General features: G+C 44.6%; 1 long non-coding RNA gene across 1 annotated transcript in view; it reads right to left on the bottom strand.

The window, feature by feature from the left end:
• LOC130295658 (uncharacterized) overlaps positions 1–13,903 on the bottom strand; it is a 45,361-nt gene extending 31,458 nt beyond the window's left edge. Inside the window, exons 1-2 of the long non-coding RNA XR_008848950.1 lie at positions 13,593–13,903; positions 6,241–6,307 (exon numbers count right to left, since the gene is read on the bottom strand). This is a non-coding gene — a long non-coding RNA (uncharacterized LOC130295658). The remainder of the gene's footprint in view (positions 1–6,240; positions 6,308–13,592) is intronic.
• Between the last annotated feature and the right edge of the window lie 2,458 nt (positions 13,904–16,361).

Raw genomic sequence — 16,361 nt, 5'->3', positions numbered from 1 at the left:
CGTCCTTGACACGTTTCTACTTCAATCAGCAGCAAACAACAGTTCTTTATGCAAGTCTGGCTCCTTACCAGCTTTATTAGACAGGTTGCAGGATAAATAAAAACATAACACAGGAACAAACAAAATCCTAGACCGTCCAGTCACTAACTACACAACCCAGCACGCCCTGACTATCAACTGGCAAGCTTGTCTCCACCAGCTTAAAACACGTTTCCTGCAACCTTTACTCACTGTTCACACACAGCGTTTTGCTGTTTGTGCTAAGACTTGTCTGTGCACTTCATTGTTCGGTCACACACAGCTCCTGGCTTTGTGCTCCTCACACAGCCCCTGCCTCCTCCAACAGCCACCTTGGTGTCTTCTGGGGAGAGACAGATTATTCTGTTTCCTTTCCTTATATGCATACGTCCCACATTTCTGCTGGCCTCATTAATTAGGCAGCTGACGAGCATCTCTGCTAGCTCACCTAGGATAAAGGTCTTGGGAAAACACCCTTTCATTGCCCTCAAACCTGCCTCAATACCACAAGGGATAATATACAGTGATGTCATAGTACAGGGATAATACACACAGTGATGTCACAGTGCAGGGATAATATACAGTGATGTCACAGTACAGGGATAATACAGTGATGTCACACTACAGAGATAATATACACAGTGATGTCACAGTATTGGGATAATACACACAGTGATTATAGTAATATGTATGGTGATAATATTGTTCCTTGTATACTGGTATTATTGATAATATTGGTCTCAGTATACAGGATTTGGTCAGTAACAGTATGTTAGTAATATGTATGGTGATAATATTCCTCCTTGTATACTGGTAATTTTGGTGATTTGGTCTCTGTGTGCTGGACAGAATTTACCATGGGGTCCATGGGACACTAGTTACCCCCCCTATCTTATATCTGCCCTGTCGCCACTTGAGCTTTGTGCTGCGGCGACTGCACAGCAATCTCATAGCCGATTGGATCACCATGGGTCTGTGGGGCCTCATGTTTGAGTTTCGCCTAAGGCCTCGCAAAGTCTAGAGCCACCTCTGCTGGCAATTTATCAATTTTTTGGCCCATTTTTGTCTGTAATCCGGGCCATTTTCGGCTATTGGCTTTTTTTTTTTATCTAGCTACTTTTAAGATACATTTTAGCTTTATTTTGGTAAAATGCCAATACTATGTGTGAACATACCCTAAGGACCGAGTTCACATGGGCCATATAGGCTATTTTAAATGGACTGAACAACGGAATAGCAGACTGCAATTTTTTATCTACAGTAAGGGTATGTTCACACAAACAAGATCTGCTGCATGTTTTCTGCTGCTGATTAACTTGACTTTGATGGGTAGCAAAATAAGCTGCAGAAATTATGCAGCAAAATTTCCAGCAGATCCTGTAAGTGTGAACATTGTGGGATACACAGCTAGGGGATACACACCCAGTTTGCTGCAGATTTGTTGCCAATTTGCTGTACATTTCTTGCAAATTTTGACTTTCCAATTAAAGATAATGGAATATTCACAAAAAGCTGTCACAAACCTACAGTGCATCTGCCACACGTTTACATGAGCGGATTTTGTTTCAAACCCGCTGCGAGTTTGAAAGGGGGTCTGCGACAGATTTTCAGCAATGAAGGTCCCGCTGCTAAAATTCAGCTGTAGAGAGCCTTCCCTTTTCAAACTCGCAGACAGATACCCGCTGCGAGTTTGAAACTAAATCCACTTGTGTGAATGAGCCCTTGAGCTAAGCCGGGAGCAGATGCAATGTGTGCGAGTATACTGCTCATGCACGCAGCGACTCGCACATCACAGTATGTCTGCTCATAGCGGTGTATTGCTGCTCCAAGCAGGCACATCTGAGGCACATTGTAGGGGTCCATCGTCGGCAGATCAGCAGGGTAAAATACGCTGTGGATCTGCCCGTGGGAACAACCCCTAAGGCTAAGTTTCTACTTGATTTTTTGTCCTGCGTTTTTTGGTTTGAAAAAAAAACACAAGAAAAAACGCTTGAAAAAACGGCAGTGCAATTTCCTGCGTCTGGTGTTTTTTCTGGTGTTTTTTCATTTATGTGGATATTATACCTTGGCAGTTTTTTTTTTGGTACCCAAAATTTGTTGGGTACAAAAAAAAAATGGATGCAGTAGTGATGGAAAATTTTTTATTTAACGAAATGTATATATTTTATAACAACATTTTTATAAATTTTTTTCACATTTTTAGGTAGTGCTACTGCTCCCAGCATGGAACAGACTGTTCCATGATGGGAGTAGTAGTACTTGCACTAATAGATATATCGCCCCGGGTGTCAGTCGTGACACCCAATGCGATCGTCCATAATATAGCAGAGATGCGGAACGGCTTTATACAGCATTCACATCTCTGCACCATACTCCGGCCAGTGATGTGAATAGAACATCACGGATGGTTGCAGCCAATCACCACTCTTTGAGGGGAATATGAATGAGTGAGTGGCAGGTCAGAGTATAGTACAGAGATGCGAGAGCAGGAGAAAGCCGCTCCACATCTCTGCAAAAGATAGGATGATCGCATCGGGTGTCAGTCGTGATACCCGCTGTGATCTGTTCTTTCCTGCAGGCACTACTTCTCTCAACATGGAGCACACTCTACTCAATGCTGGGGGCTGTAGTACCTGCATTAATAGACAGATCGCAGCGAGTGTAATTTCTGACACCTGTTGTGATCTGTCTATTAATGCAGGTACTAGAGCTCCCAGCATGGAGCAAAGTGTACTCCATGTTGGGAGTAGTAGTAACTGCAGTTAAGGAAAGATCACAGCAGATGTCACTCCTGAAACCTGCTGTGATCCTCCTGTATAATCAGGGTCGCCATCAGTGGGGTACAACCCATACTCTTGTAAGGGGCCCGGAGCTTCAGGGAGGCCCAGCCGGCCCTGTCCTTTTTTTTTTTGCTTGTCAGTGAGTGACTGTGCCTGTCACTCACTGACCGCTGGGGGCCCATCACTGTACGCTGCTTGCTGACTGATTGACTGACTATATACAGTCAGCCAATTAGTCAGAATGCAGCAGGGCTCCACTGCCACACATGCCTGCGGCCACTGCCTCTTTAAATCTGCAGTGGCCGCCTCCCCCCCTATTGCCCGCCCACTCACCAGTAAAAAACAAAAAACAAAAAAACTCAATTTACAAAGCTCCTGCCCGACTTCCTCCTGCCACCGGCACCGCTCTGAGCTGTATGCACATGCACATACAGTTCAGAGCAGGCCATGACCTCTGCCCTGACGCAGGCGCTGATGTCGTCTTTCATCGGCCCCTGCCCTGTGGAGAAGATAGCACGCGACCCGGCTGTTTAAGATTGCTGCGTGGGACATGGTATGTATCTTTTTTTTTTTTTTCTGTACGCGGGGGTGGGGGGCAACCACACACATCATGTTACACCAGTGTGCCTCCAGCTGTTCCAAAACTACAACTCCCAGCATGCCCACAGGCTGTCAGGGCATACTGGGAGTTGTATTTTTGAAACAGCTGAAGGCACACTGGTTGGGAAACACTGGTGTAACATGATGTGTATGCTTAATAGGCTAGGACAGTGTTTCCCAACCAGTGTGCCTCCAGCTGTTGTAAAACTACAACTCCCAGCATGCCCTGACAGCCTTTGCTCATGCTTGGAGTTGTAGTTTTGCAACAACTGGAGGCACACTGGTTGGGAAACATTGGTGTAACACAATGTGTATGCATGCTGAATATGCTAGGACAGTGTTTCCCAACCAGTGTGCCTCCAGCTGTTTCAAAACTACAACTCCCAGCATGCCCAAAGGCTGCCAGGGCATGCTGGGAGTTGTAGTTGTGCAACAGCTGGAGGCACACTGGTTGGGAAACACTGGTGTAACATTATGTGTATGCTGAATTGGCTAGGACAGTGTTTGCCAACCAGTGTGCCTCCAGCTGTTGCAAATCTACAACTCCCAGCATGCCCTGACAGCCTTTGCGCATGCTGTGTCGTCATCAGCGCACACCTCCTTACTTTCAGCTTCTTCTAAGCTGAATGCGGATTGGGCTGCTTTCGGCGAATCGGATCCCGTGATGAGCGCATGCGCAGTTCGTCCTTGCTCAGATGGGTCATCTGCGCATGTGCCATTGTGATGTCCCGAGGCTGACATCACAATGGCACATGCGCAGATGACCCTCCTGAGTGAGGACCAACTGCGCATGCGCCCATCACGGGATCCGATTCGCCGAATGCAGCCCAATCCGCATTCAGCTTAGAAGAAGCTGAAAGTAAGGAGGTGCGCGCTGATGACGCCATAGGATTCAGTCGCGCGGGAGGCGGGCACGTACGGAGCGAGGTGCAAGCCGGCCTCCCACACACCACCCTCCACGGTGACGTCCCGATGGCAAGATGGCGGCGGAAGAAAAGAAAAAAAGTGGTCGAGGCAAGGCAGGAAGCAAATAAAGAAACCAGCTTCCTGGTCTGTAACCAAGGTAAGAAAAACACCACATACAGTACCGTGAGCAACCGGAAAAAAAAAGCCATAATAACAGATAGCCACAGTATTAACTAACTGCCACAAGTAGGTTAAGGCAGTGGAGAACCCCTTTAACAAAACCTGTCCAGAGGAAAAGTTGCCCAGTTGCCCATAGTAACCAATCAGCTCCCTTTTTTCAAGTTTAACAAGGCCTCTGCAAAATGAAAGAAGCAATCTGATTGGTTGCTATGGGCAACTGAGCAATTTTCCTTTGCACAGATTTTGATAAATCTTCCCCATAATGAATTGTAAAAAAATAGCATGTGAACATAACCTTAGGCTTGATGCACACATTAGGGGACATATTCCAAAGCCTATGTAATTTATGTTACAGTAATATTACTCACACTTTTGTCTTCTCACCACATTTTCATAGTTCGCTTGTGTTTCTTTGAAAATACATGGCCTCAAGGGGTCAAAAGCTAAAGAAAAGAACCCTGGAATACTCCTATAGGGTAGGGTCACACATGACGAATCGGTAGCGTATTTTACACTGTGGATCCGCCGGTGACCCGACCCATATTGTGCCTCCTGCTTGGCCCCCTTTCCTGCTCGCCCCGCCCCTGGACCAATATGGGTCGGGTCACCGGCGGATCCACAGCGTAAAGTGCGTGTGACCCTACCCTAAGGCTGGAAACACACACATGCAATTTTTCATGCAGTTCCAAATGCAGTTTTTTTTTTTTAGCCTAAGACAGAAGTGTATTTAGCAGTAAGTACAATGTAATTCTTTATGGGGAAGATTTATCAAAACTTGTGTAGAGGAAGAGTGGTGCAGCCGCCCATGGCAACCAATCAGATGGCTTCTTTCATTTTCACAGGTCTCTCCAAAAATGAAAGAAGCTTATTATTATCTTATTGGTTGCCATGGGCAACTGAACTACTCTTCCTCTGCACAGTTTTTGATAAATCTCCCCCTATAAGTCCTATTCTTTTTGTATTCACTTTAGCCTAAAAAAGAACTGCATAAAAAATTACCACAATTGCCTGTGTGATTTGAGCCTCAAGGCCAGGGAGCTGTGATGTGTGCTTGGTTTAGGATAATACAAAATGCATTTAAAGGGTACTTATCTAGTTGCTTTTTGTCGGCAGACCCCACATTTGCTGTCTATGTTTGGCTAGGGGCCCTTGATACAAATCCTTCTAAATGGTTAGTCTGCCCCTGTCAACTATTAAAGGGGTATTCCAGGAAAAAAAAACTTTTTTTTATCAACTGGCTCCAGAAAGTTAAACAGATTCTTAATCCTTTCAATTATTATCAGCTGCTGAAGTTGAGTTGTTGTTTTCTGTCTGACAACAGTGCTCTCTGCTGACATCTCTGCTTGTCTCGGGAACTGCACAGAGTAGAAGAGGTTTGCTATGGGGATTTGCTTCTAAACTGGGCGGTTCCCGAGACACGTGTCATCAGAGAGCACTTAGACAGAAAAGAACAACTCAACTTCATCAGCTCATAAGTACTGAAAGGATTAAGATTTTTTAATATAAGTAATTTACAAATCTGTTTAACTTTCTGGAGCCAGTTGATATATATAAAAAAACATTTTTTTCCTGGATAACCCCTTTAACATTGAGAAGAGGGTGGAGGTAAGATGAAAGTCAGTAAGTTGCATTCAGACGTTACTTTTTATTTTATTTTTTTTCTTCAATGTTAATTTGGTACTGTATGTTGCATTCACACTGACTGCCATTTATTGGATATTTGCATGAGCAAAATTAAAATCACAATAAATCTCACCAAGGCCGGATGAATGTGCAGGCAAATATCTCTCTTCCAGTTCATATTGACAATGTGATTCATCATGCTGCATAGAATATGAGACAAACAGAACAAAGTAAAATAAAATGGAAACATTATAATTGGAAAACTTCACCTGCTGTACACTAACAGGGCAGATACAACAGAAACTAATTGTCTATGGATAGATGATATGTACACATATGTAGAAAAGATAAAATAAATCATGTGAGTCCTTAGAGAAAGTCAAACTTTAAAGGTTACCTCTCATCAAATAAACTTTTGATATATTTTAGATTACCGTATATACTCGAGTATAAGCCGAGTTTTTCAGCACGATTTTTCGTGCTGAAAACACCCCCCTCGGCTTATACTCGAGTGAACTCCCCCACCCGCAGTGGTCTTCAACCTGCGGACTTCCAGAGGTTTCAAAACTACATCTCCCAGCAAGCCCGGGCAGCCATCGGCTGTCCGGGCTTGCTGGGAGTTGTAGTTTTGAAACCTCCGGAGGCCCGCAGGTTGAAGACCACTGCGGCCTTCAACATCATCCAGCCCCCTCTCACCCCCTTTAGTTCTGAATACTCACCTCCGCTCGGCGCTGGTCCGGTGCTGCAGGACTGTCCGGAGAGGAGGTGGTCCGGTGGGATAGTGGTTCCGGGCTGCTATCTTCACCGGGGAGGCCTCCTCTAAGCGCTTCGGGCCCGGCCTCAGAATAGTCACGTTGCCGTGACAACGACGCAGAGGTGCGTTCATTGCCAACGTACTTCTGCGTCATTGTCAAGGCAACGCCTCTATTCCGGGCCGGAAGCGCGGAGAAGAGGCGCCCCCGGTGAAGATAGCAGCCCGGACCACCTCCTCACCGGACCACCTCCTCTCCGGACAGCCCTGCAGGACCGGACCAGCGCCGAGCGGAGGTGAGTACTCAGAACTAAAGGGGGTGAGAGGGGGCTGGATGATGTTGAAGGCCGCAGTGGTCTTCAACCTGCGGACCTCCGGAGGTTTCAAAACTACAACTCCCAGCAAGCCCGGACAGCCGATGGCTGCCCGGGCTTGCTGGGAGTTGTAGTTTTGAAACCTCTGGAGGTCCGCAGGTTGAAGACCACTGAGGGCGAATGATGAGAAGAGGATGATGAAGGGGGGGTGTGGGGATGATGAAGGGGGGTGGGGATGATGAAGGGGGGGTGTGGGATGATTACAAGGGGATGATGAAGGGGGGATGTGTGGGATGATAAGGGGATGATGAAGGGGGGATGTGCGGGATGATAAGGGGATGATGAAGGGGGGATGTGTGGGATGATAAGGGGATGATGAAGGGGGGATGTGTGGGATGATGACAAGGGGATGATGAAGGGGGGATGTGTGGGATGATAAGGGGATGATGAAGGGGGGATGTGTGGGATGATAAGGGGATGATGAAGGGGGGATGTGTGGGATGATGACAAGGGGATGATGATGAGGATGTTAATGACGGGTCTGGATGATTACATGGGGGGATGAGGTATTTCCCACCCTAGGCTTATACTCGAGTCAATAACTTTTCCTGGGATTTTGGGTTGAAATTAGGGGTCTCGGCTTATACTCGGGTCGGCTTATACTCGAGTATATACGGTAATGAATGTTGAATAACTTTCCAATAGCATGTTAATGAAAAAAATGCTTCTTTCTATTGTATTTTTCCCGATCAGTCCTGTCAGCAAGCATTTCTGACTCATACTGGAGTCCTAAACACTCAGAGCTGCCAGCCTGCTTTGTTCACAGCCAAACAGGCTGTGAACAAAGCAGACTGGCAGCTCTGAGTGTTCTCCTTTGTGAACAAAGCAGACTGGCAGCTTGTAGTGTTCAGGACTCCAGCATGAGTCTGAAATGCTTGCTGCCAGGACTGGTAGGGAGACCCCTAGTGGTCATTTCTTCAAAGTGAAAAATTCAATAGAAAGAAGCATATTTTTTAATAACATGCAATTGTGAAGTTATTCTGCATACATTAATCTATAATATATCAAAAGTTTTTTTGATGAGAGGTACCCTTTAATCGTCCAAATCTCAAGCGTAACTTAAGTGTATAGAGCTCCACAGTAAAATAAGGATGGCCTGCCACTTACAGACAGGAAATTGAAATAGCTGCATATATTGCAATAATAAAGGCATAAATAATATTGTTATATATATCACAGAACATTGACCATGATTCTGTGACCTGTATAGTGGTCCTTGTGCAGAGAGGGGGAGGAGGGAAGCTGTCACTATCTCCTATGTCCATGGTGGATCCTTTGTTATCTATAGGCTGGCATCATTTTTATGTTTCAATAATCTTTGTTAAGAGGAATTTTAAAAACATAAGATAACAAACAGTGCACATATGGAAGAAGTAGCAAACACCACATGTATACAAGTAATAAAAATACAAAATATACCATTGTAAGCACAAAATAGCAGTATAAGAAGAAAAACAGGGAAACCAAAAGTGTGAAGAACGGTAATAACTGGTGTCACCTTTTATTTTACTCCTATCTCTGATAATAATGAGCAAACTGCTGCAAAGTAATCTCTGTAGAAAGGAATTGTCAGCTTATTATTAGACCCTGTAGTCAGTGTGAAAACTGCAAGATTTCATGGGTTCTTTTTTAGAATTAGAAAAATGCAATTAAACAATGTTAAGAAACCATAAACGCATTTTTTTTTATATTGTTTACTTGGATAAAAGCATGATTTAGGTAAGTTATTTTCTAATTTTATGTTCTTTAGAAGCGTAATTGCACTGCTCAAAAAAATAAAGGGAACACAAAGATAACTCATCCTAGATCTGAATGAACTAATCATATGAAATCTTTACATAGTTGAATGTGCTGACAACAAAATCACACAAAATTATCAATGGAAATCAAATTTATCAACCCATGGAGGTCTGGATATGGAGTCACACTCAAAATCAAAGGGGAAAACCACACTACAGGCTGATCCAACTTTGATGTTATGTCCTTAACCCCTTAAGGACGCAGCCCATTTGGGCCATAAGGACGCAGAAAATTTTATTTTTACGTTTTCATTTTTTCCTCCTCGCCTTCAAAAAAATCATAACTCTTTTATATTTTCATCCACAGACTAGTATGAGGGCCTGTTTTTTGTGTGACCAGTTGTCCGTTGTAATGCCATCACTCACTTTACCATAAAATGTATGATGCAACCAAAAAAATACTATTTGTGTGGGGAAATTAAAAACAAAACCGCAATTTTGCTCATTTTGGAAGGTTTAGTTTTCACGCCGTACAATTTATGGTAAAAATGACATGTGTTCTTTATTCTTTGGGTCAATACAATTAAAATGATACCTGTGATAACATACTTTTCTATTACTGTTGCGCTTAAAAAAAATCACAAACTTTTTAACCAAATTAGTACGTTTAAGATCCCCCTATTTTGAAGACCTATAACTTTTTCATTTCTCCGTATAAGCGGCGGTATGAGGGCTCATTTTTTGCGCCGTGATCTGTACTTTTTATTGATACCATATTTGCTTATATAAAACTTTTAATACATTTTTTAGTTTTTTTTTGGAATAAAATGTTATAAAAAAGCAGCTATTTTGGACTTTTTTTTAACATTCACGCCATTCACCGTACGGTATCATTAACATTTTATTTTAATAGTTCAGATATTTACGCATGCGGCGATACCAAATATGTATATAAAATATTTTTTTAACACTTTTTGGGGGTGAAATAGGGAAAATGGGGCAATTTACATTTTTATTGGGGGAGGGGTTTTTTTACATTTTTTTTACTTTTTTATTTTACTTTTTTTTACTTTTATTTTTACACTTTTATAGTCCCCATAGGGGACTATTTATAGCAATCATTCTATCGCTAATCCTGTTCAGTGCTATGTATAGGACATAGCACTGATCAAGGTTATCGGTCATCTTCTGCTCTGGTCTGCGGGAAGGCAGATCAGAGCAGAAGACTCCCAGAAGACAGCGGAGGCAGGTGAGGGGACCTCCGGTTGCCGTGCTGGATGATCGGATCGCCGCGGCAGCGCTGCGGGCGATCCGATCATCCAATTAAGTGACCACGATGCTGCAGATGCTGTGATCTGTATTGATCACAGCATCTGATGGGTTAATGGCGGACATCCGCGGGATCGCGGGTGTCCACTATTACCGACGGGTCCCTGGCTGCGATCAACAGCCGGGACCTGCCGCGCATGATCCGGGCATCGCTCTGATGCCCGCGGTTATGCTTAGGACGTAAATGTACGTCCTGGTGCGTTAAGTACCACGTCACCAGGACGTACATTTATGGCGCTCGTCGTTAAGGGGTTAAAAGAAGTCAAAATCAGGCTCAGTAGCCTGGCACAACACCTAGGCATGCTCCTGATGAGATGGTCTCCTGAGGGATGTCCTCCTAAACCTGGACTGAAGCATCAGCCAACTCCTGGACAGTCTGTGGTGCAACATGGCATTGATGGATGGAGCGAGACATGATGTCCCAGTTGGGCTCAATCGGATTCAGGTCTGGAGAATGGGTGGGCCAGTCCAGAGCATCAATGCCTTCCTCTTGCAGGAACTGCTGACACACTCCAGCCACATGAGTTCTAGCATTGTGTTGCATTAGGAGGAATCCAGGGCCAACCGCACCAGCATATGGTCTCACAAGGGGTCTGAGGATCTCATCTCGGTACCTAATGGCAGTCAGGCTACTTCTGGCAAGCACATGGAGGGCTGTGCGGCCCCCCAAAGAATTGCCACCCCACACCATTACTGACCCACCGCCAAACATGCTGAATGATGTTGCAGGCAGCAGAACATTCTCCACGGCATCTCCAGACTCGTTCACGTCTGTCACATGTGTTTGGTGTGAACCTGCTTTCATCTGTGAAGATTACAGGGCGCCAGTGGCGAATTTGCCAATCTTGGTGTTCTCTGGCAAATGCCAAACATCCCGCACGGTGTTGGGCTGTAAGCACAACCCCCACCTGTGGATGTCGGGTCCTTATACCACCCTCATGGAGTCTGTTTCTGACCTTTTGAGTGGACACATGCACATTTGTGGCCTGCTGGAGGTCATTTTGCAGGGCTCTGGCAGTGCTCCTCCTTGCACAAAGGTGGAGGTACCGGCCCAGCTGCTGGGTTGTTGCCCTTCTACGGCCTCCTCCACGTCTCCTGATGTTCTGGCCTGTCTCCTGGTAGTGCCTCCATGCTCTGCACACTATGCTGGCAGACACAGTAAACCTTCTTCCTACAGCTCACATTGATGTGCCATCCTGGATGAGCTGCACTACCTGAGCCACTTCTGTGGGTTGTAGACTCCGTCTCATGCTACCACTAGAGTGAAAGCACCGCCAGCATTCAAAAGTGACCAAAACATCAGCCAGTCTGTGGTCACCACCTGCAGAACCACTCCTTTATTGGGTGTGTCTTGCTTCCTGAGTGGACAGTGTGATTTCACAGAAGTGTGATTGACTTGGAGTTACATTGTGTTGTTTGTGTTCACTTTATTTTGAGCAGTGTATATTGGACACAGGGATTTCTAATCTTTTAATGGATTGTCCAGTTTTAAAATCTTTATTATTATTTTTATACACTCTATAAGGGAATTCTTAGTTGATAACGGGGGTTCTCCTGTTCAGTGTCCATATATTTTGGCTAAAGTAGTAAGAGGCCACAAAGAGGTTTTGTCCTGTATTACACAGGAAACACATTGATGAACGGGCACTGTGTATTGATTAATATGCTGCCTATGGTGGCGCTGCAGGAAAACAGAACACTTTCTGCAAGTTTTTCCCACAGATCGCAGTTGATCACCAAATGTCTTAGCAGGGAGAGATGCTTTCTAGTGTAAAATTCGATCGATCCACCCTCATGCTGGTTTCCTCTCTAAAAGAAAACAAGTACAGATCAGTGTAGGGCCCAATTTACATCAAATTTGGGGTTACATTGCCAGTATATGTCAGAATACCTGCAAAAATGTATTGCAACATATACTGCAGCTTGGCCTAGTCTTCTTGTGATGTTTGGTCTGTTCTCTGAACATTATCATTATGTTTATGGGACTCAAAAGCATAGTATTGTAGGTGGGAACAAAGTAGTGGAAGCCCCTAGATCAATGGTTGTCAACTTTAAAGACTTTTTAGCCCCATATTGTAATCAGCATGGCAAAAAGAAAGCAATTATGCACCTAGAAAGCAGACCTTTCCAAATTACCCCATGTGCCCATAACATGCCAAGATCCCGTGAGACTATGCTCCATCTAAAACGACTTACAGTAAAAAGTCTTCCTGAATCGGCAATTAGATTATGAAGAATTGTTTGGTGCCCTAGGGTAGTTATATTGATCCAATAACTATGCTAATTCGGTACCAATGCCCTTGTAAGTGGAGGCTTTGGGCTGGTGACCCCATACTATAATCTATCCTTGCTAGGTACGTGTTAATACAGAGATCCTCTTTTGTAATAAACCTGCATTCTTCATTCGTTTCCTGACTTTGCAATTAACAGGAGGTGATATTTAAAATACCTGCGTGTTCTGAAAATGATATGTCTAAGACATGCAGACACACGTCTGCCTCATAAATCTAGATGGGAACAAGGTGATCCATCTTCACGAAAAACAGTATTTTAAGAAACCTTTTGGTTACATAAGTTTATATCAACCAAGTAAATGTTAGAGGGGCCCACAATTCTACTTGCTGTGCAGGTGTAATGACCCATGAGTATGTAGACAGGTGTTCTTAAGGTGTGAGATAACGTCTGAAGTCAATATACACTTCGAATTGGATCCCACACAGCAAAAGCCACACAGCTGCCAAACGTCACCTATGAAACCTTAAAGAGTACCTGTCATTATAACAAACTTTTGACATGTCTAGTGACATGTCAGTGTTCAGATCTTCATCGATCAAGAGAACTAGCTGGGAGAAGTCTGCACCCTCCGCCTGTGTCACGTGATTGAGATACTCTCATAGACTTACATGACGTGCTAGTCTCAATCGCGTGACACAGAGGCATAACGCACTAGTTTTGGGGCCCTAAATTATTTTGCAGTCACTTTTAATTTTACAACCATAATTTTTACGGATGTAAAGTTTAATGCAATGGACTTTTTTGCGCAGTTAACCTGCTAAAATCTAGGATTTTGGGACCTAAATGGCCCCCCAAAATTTCCCAATAGCAAATAGCCTAAATACCAAATCTAAAAGTCTAAAATACAGCAAAAAAAAAGTTGCACAAAACAACATTATTGGGCAAACAAGATGGGCCAAATGGTTCTTATCTGCCTACACATTCTACATTTCTATGTTTCCATAAACAGCCCGAATGCAATAAGACTGAAAAAATTGAAAGAGAGCTATTGTTACACCTTTTTAGTAATACATGTGAATATTTCCTATTGAGGGGAAAGTGGCATCTTTTTCATCTTCCAGCAGCCTGTATTTCTCCATTCCCTGCCAGCAGGTCACTCTAAATGTCAGAATCCTCCACAATCATCAACAAATCCATCTGGTGTAAAACAGAAGGAAGACCCGATGGAGGGGGTGTGGGGGAGATGCAGTTGCAGAATGTTTCAGTGTGTCTGCAAGATGACATACTGTGCAAGACAGGAGTGGAGCTACAGGGAGAAGACAGCTGGTTGGCTAACAGAACACAGCCTGCCTACGCAGGAAGACAAAATATAAAATCAACAGGGGAAAGGAGAAAACCCCCAGATATTCAGGTTAGATACAGCGGGGGAGATTTATCAAAACCTGTGCAGAGGAAAACTTGCCCAGTTGCCCATAGCAACCAATCAGATCGCTTCTTTCATTTTTCACAGGCCTTCCTATAAATGAAAGAAGCAATCTGATTGGTTGCTATGGACAACAGGGCTAGTTTTCCTCTGCACAGCATTTCTGGCTACACTAAATGTAATACACAACTACAGCTGCCTAAGGCTTGCAGTGCCTATGCTTAAAGGGGTACTCCACCCCTAGACATCTTATCCAAAGGATAGGGGATAAGATGTCCGATCGCGGGGGTCCCGCCACTGGGGACCCCCGCAATCTCTCTTGCTGCACCCCCAAACATCAGCAGCTTGGAGCTATGCTTGCTCCGTGGCTGATGAAGGGCGATACAGGGGACAGGGTATCGTGACATCACGGCCCCGCCCCCTGATGACATCAAGCCCTGCCCCTCAATGAAAGCCTATGGGAGGGGGCATGATGGCCACCACGCCCCCTCCCGTAGACCTGCATTGAGGGACCGGGGCGCAATGTCCCAAGGGGGCGGGCCGTGTTGTCACCATACCCTGTCCCCTGTATCGCCCTTCATCAGCCACGGAGCAAGCATAGCTCCAAGCTGCTGATGTTCGGGGGTGCAGCAGGAGAGATCACGGGGGTCCCCAGTGGCGGGTTGCCCGTGATCAGACATCTTATCCCCTATCCTTTGGATAGGGCATAACATGTCTATGTTATGATTCCCATAATATATCATTGTACTGTGTCTGGCTTCAGGAATCTCTTGGGGGAGATTTATCAAAACCTATGCAGAGGAAAATTTGCCCAGTTGCCCATAGCAATCAATCAGCTTGCTTCTTTCATTTTGCAGAGGCCTTGTTAAAAATTAGAGAAGCGAGTTGATTGGTTGCTATGGGCAACTGGGCAACTTTTACTCTGCACAGGTTTTGATAAATCTCCCCATTGGTGATCAGCTGTCATACAGCAAAATTGGCCATAAAATAAATTATCCAACTAAGTTTTACATGGATAGGTGTGCCGGCGTGGAGTATGCAGTATGTTTGTGAACCTCAGTATCGATAACCAGGTATCATCCTAGCATCTTCCTAGCAACATACAACACATCAGGTTACATCCTAGCTTGTTTATTTCCATAACTGTTATTGTCTCCTTTCTGGTACAATTGTACCATGTGATACGCTGAGTTGTATAAAGAAAGCACAATATATATGGCAGTAATAGTAAATGGTTTAAAACATAAGAATTATCTCACCCGTAGGCAAGAGGCAGAGAGCATTACACATCAAGTAATACATGTACAAAGCACATTGTCAAAGCCTGAAACCACAAGTATAGTAGGAAACACAATAACTCTGGGAGCGGATCTCAATAGAGCGTTTGTTTCTACAAAGACCATTATACATTTCCAGTGCTTGGAGTCACAACTGACTTTTACATGAGTTTCTTTCCAGGTGGCATTTTGCATACTACCCAGCAAAACAGCCAGCAACCAATGTACAGCAAGAGTGCATACATTGATCTGCACTGACATGAAGGTATTTAGAGTTGGACAAAATATCTATGGGCTTGTTCACATATGTCCACCCCTCCAATCTATTTTTTTCTTCTGGGACAGTGTGGTGGCACAGTACAGAAGTTGCTCTTCTGTACCCCTGCCAGTCCTATTGGGCAGACTCAGTCCCCTAGTCCCCACACACCTCAGAACTCTCTCTACCATATTAAGTTATGTATGGGTTAATGCAATGTTATTTAATGTATTAATATGTTATTGTGCCTTTAAAACACTGTTGCTAAGGACTATGTTACCAAGGGGAGGTATGCAAGGTGAACCAGGTAACTTAACTCTCAGCCCGCAGGCATCCTAAGCTCACTTCCCGGACTCCAGTGTGTACGTACACACTGGGAGTCCGGGAAGTGAGCTTAGGATGCCTGCGGGCTGAGAGTGCGAAGGAGCCTGACAGAGCGGTGCTGAGGCCGGGGAGCCGGAGGAGCTGAGGGGCCATGAATCTGGGCTCTCTCCCACTGAACACCAATGAAGTTTGGGAACTGTTAAGTGGACCTGAGGAAGGCATCAGCAGATGCCGAAACGCGTTGTCCTATTACTTTCAATAAAATTTCGTTATCCTGCACCGCCTGAGTATTCCTGTAATTTCGCCATTTGAGCAGCGCCTCCATTGTACCGGCTTTTTCCCACATTATCTCCCTATATTGCATATCGGCTTCTAACCTAGGAGTCCGATGCCGGTGGGAGAGCTGCAGCTCATCTAACATAAGGGCTGCACAGGTCATAGTCGGTATATCACTGTTGGTGTGGTGGAGAGTGCACATCAGTGAATATACTATCTCAGGGAGCAACCCCTGTATCTTTTTTTCTCTCCCCTCGCATCCTAGTTATC

The sequence above is a fragment of the Hyla sarda genome, chromosome 11, assembly GCF_029499605.1.
Source record: "Hyla sarda isolate aHylSar1 chromosome 11, aHylSar1.hap1, whole genome shotgun sequence".
In the NCBI taxonomy this organism is placed as follows: Eukaryota; Metazoa; Chordata; class Amphibia; order Anura; family Hylidae; genus Hyla; species Hyla sarda.
The sequence above is the reverse complement of the archived record's forward strand: the minus strand, read 5'-3'. Positions and strand labels throughout refer to the sequence as shown.